Here is a 6986-nt window from a genome sequence, read left to right on the forward strand (position 1 = left end):
ATTCACCACTGATGACCCCAGCAGCTCTCTTTAGTTTAGCTGACAAGGAGCCAGCACAGTCTCCACTTCAACCAAGATCCCTACGTGCTGTTCTTGTAAGTAGGCAATGTCCCTGGGCAGCTGGCATGCAAGCTAGACTCATTTTCCTCTGCTCGCAGGACTGAGATCTTTCTCACCTTTGAAAAAGATGGTTTTTGAATTGTAGCAGTGAGCTTATAGCACATCTAGCTGGGTCCTCCCCAAGCATACGATAGGATGATGAGGGGCTGCAGTGACAACACCCTGGGGCTGCCTCTCTACATGTGGTTCTGCTGACCCTGTGTGACACCTGTGGCATTTGCCTGAGCCACACGCTCAATAATCAGTGGATATCTAAAGATCTGTTCTAAAGGCTAGGTAATCTGAGCTCCAGATTTTTATATTCTAATGTTGTAGATTGGATGCCCCCCAATCTCATCGAAGTTTAATTCCCACAGTAAATGTGGAGGGTGGGAAATCCTATTACGATAATTGAAGGTGGGGCCTTGAAGAGGTGATTAGATTGTAGGGCCATGCCATAGTGAATGGATTAATAATGGTGGTCGGGGGCGTGGTTCTGAGGGCTTTAAAAGGAGAGCATGTGAGAGTCTCTCTCTCTGCCCCCCTATCTTCTGCCATGTGAGACCCCTGCATTGCTGTAAAGCCACCACCAAAAAAGACCCTCACCAGATATGTTCCCTGGACTCTGGACTTCCCAGTGTCTGAAACTGTGAGCAATAAATTTCATTTTCTTTATAAAACACAAGTTCCGTGTATTTTTTTATAAGGAACAAAAATGGACTAATAAACTACTGTCTACTTGAGCTCTCTGGAATGTCCCACAGGTTCCTCAAACTCAGATTCTGTTCTTCCTCTTATGGCTTCCTTCAGTTAATGGAATCATCATCCTCACAATTATCTACAGGCAAAAACTTCAAAATCACCTTCAATTCCATCCTCTCTGTCCACAACCAAATGAAATCAATGAAATCAAAGAATTGTTGCCAATACTGAAAAAAAAAGGTTAATATCTGCAGGCTATTGTGTGGTTAATGTAATCCAAAAACGCATACCAGATAAAGTATTTGAGGTGTAAAGGCAACTACAATTTCCTGTGTACATTTTCCTAATCGACACAACAAGAAAGTGGTTCACACATCAGGAAATTGTGTTTTTGTTTTTTTTTTTGTCTTTTTTCATGTGTCGCACCCGTACCGGGCCGGGACCGGCAACGGGATCGCAACCCTCAGTGTTGCACCCGCGATCAAAATACAAACGTAATGAAAAGTGAACTATTACAAGATAAAACAATTAGATTTGAGATCAAGGAAATAAAAAGCTGCAAAGTGTAAAATAAAATTAAAAATATGAATATAGATTAAGAACAAAAATTCTAAACTGAACTAGGAATAAATATAATTTCACTCTTTTTTTTTTTTCAGTGCTTGGCCAGTACAGGGATCAAACCCTGGACCTTGGTGTTATCAGCACCATGCTCTAAATAACTGAGCTAACCAGCCAGCCCTAATTTCAAAAGGATGTAAAAGTAATATTTTTAAAGGAAATACAAATAAAGACGAAGTAAGGAAAACATGATAGAGGCAGAACACTTAAAGAATAAAGAACTAAAACCGAAGTGGGAAAAATTAGATTAAATGAATTAAGATAATACAGATAAAGTACTTCTCACAGTTAGGAGATGCTGAGATGTTGCTCCATAAAACATAATTTATCTTTAATGAAATTGGAAAATAAAAGACAAGGGGTATAGAGGAAAGGAGGAAGTAAAGAGCTCTGCTGAAAGCAAGCTGAGTCCTGGGCAAAATTCTCTCTTAGACGTCTCTATAGCTGGTCCTGGATAGCTGGGAGATAGGAGGCACAGAACAACACAAAGCCTCCACCCCTCTCCAGCCCTTGTCCCATGTCCCCAGCCACCTTGCATCTCTCTATGGTACCCATCAGAGAGGCTGCAGAGCCGGTTGTCTGAAAGAGTCTCACCACAAACAGGATGGGTTGACTTTGCACACGCTCAGCCACCAACTGTTGGCTACATATGACCATATTTCTTCATAATAGAATTAATATAAAGAATGGGTTTAAAAGTAACTCAGAGGTTGAAGCATTTAACTTATGTTGAAATGAAAGGGTATTAGAATGATGCTAGGAAGTAAGAGATTTCTGGTAAAGTGAAAGTGAAGGTTCTGTCAAGGACAAGAACACAACTTAGGAGAAGGCAACTTCAGAGTTCCACGCAATAACTTATATATACACACACTAAATACATACGTGTATGTGTATGTATACACACATGGACACACACACATACACAAGAGCAAGTGCACCCTCTGGAGATAGGCTTACTTAAGAAATCAAGCCAATAACAGGGACTCAACCAAGGAAGCAACTTCTAGGGAATACTTTAGAACTCTTCATCCAGCCTACACATAACTGTGTGAGTGCTCTACTAGGAATGCCTTTGACAGAAACCCTATTGTGATAACAGTGACCCTAAAACTAGAGCATGCTTCAGAATCACCAGACTCAAGTGTGGATTCAGGAAATCGGAACAAGGCCAGAGTATCTGCCTTTCCAACAAGTTCCCAGGTGATCATGATGCTGTAGGTCCAGGGACCACAGCTTACATTTCAAGACACGTTAATTATCCGGTGTAACGAGAAGGCTGGAGGTAGGTGCTTTCTGGTCAGCTGTGTCTCAGTAAGGTCTTTAAGGGCAAAATCTCTTTCTCACTGAGTGTTCTGACACCTTAGGGTGTTAGCTCCTTATCCACAGACTTGTCCTCCACCCCACCCTCCTGCTGTGGTCACAGTATGGCTAACACAAGAATTACATCTTCACATGCTCTTATTCAAGGCAGAAAGAAAATGGGAAGGAATAACAAGGCTTTCACTGTCCAAAGGTCTATTTTTTAACCCAGAAAGAAACTCTTTCCCAGAAACCCCAGCCAACTTTCCCTTATCTTTTGTTGGCCAAAGCTGGATCACAAACCACTCTGGTGTCTCCCTCCCAACCCCACCCCCAAACTAATTATTAACAAAAGGGATGAGATAACACTTACTTGTTTTACACCAATAGTGATTCTTTCCCTGGGGCTGGGGGAGGAGCTCTCCTTCCCTGAAATCAAGGGAAGATTTCAGGCCCACTGCCTGAATAAAATAAAAATTCCTTTAGCAGAGAGAAAGGTGTGGAATAGCTATTGCACAAGCAACAAAGATTGGCTGCCACTGGAGCCAACCTCATACCACGCACCCAGCTAGACATCTCATGTGCATAATTTCACTTTATTCTCACAACGTTTCTCTGAGGTAGGTAATATTCCCACTTTACAAATAAGGAAACGGAGATTGGAAGAGTTTGAGTAAATTGCCTACACAGCCAGGAATAAATGAGAATTTGAACTAGGTCTACTGACTCGGCAGTTTAAACAATATCATTATGTTATTATGTACTGCAGCCTCTTGTTTTATCTGTAGTTCAGAAAAATCATTGCTATTGCAATGACAACCCTTAATTATGGACAAAAAGGCTAATTTAATTCTGCTTACTATATAGGATATGTGTATACTATATTTCATAAAAATGTGGGACAAAAACATAAATTCTATAAGTACTGAAAGAAAAAATTCTGTCACCAAGAATAATACATTTCTAATGATATCATATATCTTACTTTTTATTATAATAAATAAGATCAGTGGGAAGGACACTTCTAAAGTTTAATTTGGAATTTTCCGAGTTTTGTACACCACCTTTGTAAGTGTAACATATATTTACTCATTTAACTTTTCAATTATGTGTGTGGTGGGAACATAGGAGTTATAGGGGCTCAAGGAAGAAAGTTAGGCAGAGAAGAGCAAGCCTGGAAAAAAGAAAGAGAGAGACAGGAAATGGGTTGGCATCTTCAAGGGACAAGGGATCCCAATTTAGAATGACTGGCATCATCGTGGTTATGGATAAGAGATTTCACATTCTACTTTCTTCACTTCTATATTGTTTGAACATCATACAACTTTAACTTCTTGAATCCATTTGAGTAAAGACATTTTCATTCTGAAAAGATTGAGAGAGGGAAAGATAAGGGTAGAAGCCATTTTTCAGGGGATTCTGACCTAGTATTGTCATCTGCTCTCTAATATTATCAGTTATAACAAAAGTCATTTTACAGTGCTTTTTGCATTTTGTTCTAACACTCAGGTGGATATTCATCATTCCTTGCAGTAGCCAGCATCTTTTGAACACCCTTTTCCTATGTTTGGGGAATTTCTTCCATTTTAAGGACTGCTTCCTGAGGCAGCAGCCAGAACTTTGCTTCCTAGCCTCCCTTGCAGCTAGGACCCAGGGATAGAGTTGCTCTTCTTCCACTGAGACACTCCTGCGGAGGTTGTTGATTTGGAAGACAGCAGCGTGGCCCAGAACCCAGTTTCCAGTAAAGGTGGAGGAACTGACTCCAGTAATGGAATCAGACCTTGGATGGAGGTTGTTGATTTGGAAGACAGCAGCGTGGCCCAGAACCCAGCCAGAACCCAGTTTCCAGTAAAGGTGGAGGAACTGACTCCAGTAATGGAATCAGACCTTGGACTCTCTCTGTCTCAGGGCTCTGCTTTGCCCTGTGTTGGCTTTATTCTCAGCTAGCCTGTCTCTATGTAGTGCTCCTAGTGTTTCATTATAGTACTGCCGGTTTATCATTCTCAGAATTTTCATTATCTGTTGCTTCACTTAAACAAGCAAACAAACAAATTTAGTGGTGCAGAACAAAAATGATTCTATTATGGCCACATATTCTGTGAATCCCCAAATTGGAAGAAGATACAGTGGGGACAACTCATCTCTGCTTTATGATATCTGGGTACTTAGTTGGAAGGACTCAATGGCTGGTGAGGGGTCACTTGACAACTAGGGGCTGGAATCATCTGCAGGCTCATCCATGTTCATTGGTAGTAGTTAACACTGGCTATTGGTTGAACACTGTCAGCTGGAACAACTACTTGTGGCTACTTGGGCTTCCTCACAGCATGGTGGCTAGGGTCCAAGAACAAGTATCCCAAGAGAGCAAGGAAAATTATAGCACTTTCATGACCTAGCCTTGGAAGTCACATAGCTTCACTCTGCCATAGACACAGCCTTTCCAGATTCAATGATGGAGAACATAACCCCCCCTACCCCTGCCTATTAATGGGAGGGGTGTCAAAGTCGTATTGGAAGAAGAGCATGTGGGATGAGAGATTCTGTTGTGATCCTCTTTGGAAAAATACAATCTGCCACGTGGCAGATTGACATTTTCTCTTCCCCAATAGTTGAGGATTACCTGCAACTCTGATTAGACTAACTTCAGTCCCATTCTTAATCGGTGGCCAGCGAAATTTAATACAATCTTGAGGCTTCAGAAGATGCACTTCTAAAGGGTGTCCTATGATATGGCTGTGTTATTCAGAGCTGTGTTTTTCTAAGGGCTTGGAATCTAAGTCTGGGGTTAAACAAAATATCATGAAAATGGTATATAACCATGTTCCAGAAGATCATGGAGGGCTCCACAGCTGGATTGCTGGCAAAATTCTGCATGGCCCCTGATGTGCAGGCAGCATGTCTTATATTTGGATGTTTGTAACTGGGCCTCTGTTACCTCAACCCTTAAAATGGGGATACGAACACCTACTTTATGGGATTGCTAAGAAAATTAAATTAGATAATATATGTAAAGAGCTAAAAGCAATGCTTGTCACAGAATGAATACTCAATACATGTTTTTATTATCATTTAAGTGCCTTGAAAGCCAATTTTGTGAAGTCTGAGGCCTCTGGCAATAGGTGCAATAAAATGGAGATGGGTGATCCTGTGTCATCACCACAGGGCTGCCTCTAGGCCTTGACAGAGTCCAAGTTCCCCTTTTTCTCTCAGTACCACAGTGTACGGCCTAAGGAACCTGCTCTTGTCTGTGTTCTTGTCTGTGTACTTGGGAGGGCCAAGCCCCAAACAGTCAAGAGGAGGGGTGCCATTGAGGTTGCCTCTGATAGCTCTTAGTTGCAGGCCTCCGATGGCTCACAATGTGGTGCGGTCAAGTGGGTCGGGGACAATTCCACCAGTTGCTATCCTGAGGAGTTCTCTCAGGGGCAGCTCTCTCAGAGTCCACCGGAACTCGGAGAACCAGGGCATCAGGGTGGGTGACACCTTCTACAGACGGTGGCTGTGTTCCCAAGGATCACAGCAGTTCTGGGAGGCGGCAGGGCACTGGGTTCCTTACAATGCCAGATAGTGGGTAACGAGCTTTGTGAGGAGGCCGCCTGTACTGTATGAACGAGGGTGTGGCCCGGTAGTCGGGGCAGCGGGGTCACACACAGCTCAGCCACCTGGCTCTCTCGTCGCTCCAGAACCCATAGCCGTGGCTCTCTGTTACATTCGAGGCCCTGGGTGGTGGGGAAAGGAGTGAAAGTCCTGGGAAAAGGGCTGTCTCACGTGCCCAGAAGAGAGCATTGCAGAGCAACTTAAGATCAGGGAACATACATATCTCATTGCACGGTAGGGCTGTGGGATCAAAGAGGAGGCCACCGTACTGCATCCGAGGCGGTGCAGTGGACATCGTGTCTGCAGCCAGCAGGGAGGGCGACAGTGCCACCCTCCCCTGCATATGGCGTGCATGTGCACACACACTTCTACAAAGCTTCCCTCCCATGTGGCTGATGACATGCTGAGAACAGCGGCCCACAGGTGCAGCTGCTGCCCAGGCAACTCATTCCTTGAAGCTAATTCTATTTAGAAAACAAAAACTCCACGCCGCCCTGTGGGCTCGGGCCTGCACCACCAGCCGGCCGCCTCCGGAACGTCCTCCCAGGCGTCCCGAAGTTTACTAGCCTGTTTGTTTCCAGCGCCCGCGCTCCTCGAAACTGAAAGCAGAACTGGCCGGGACCGAGGGCTGTTCTGAGCGAACCGCCCGGCCGGGAGCAGCCGGCTCGGCT

The sequence above is a fragment of the Galeopterus variegatus genome, unplaced genomic scaffold (genome assembly GCF_000696425.1).
Source record: "Galeopterus variegatus unplaced genomic scaffold, G_variegatus-3.0.2 Scaffold3383, whole genome shotgun sequence".
Taxonomy (NCBI): Eukaryota; Metazoa; Chordata; class Mammalia; order Dermoptera; family Cynocephalidae; genus Galeopterus; species Galeopterus variegatus.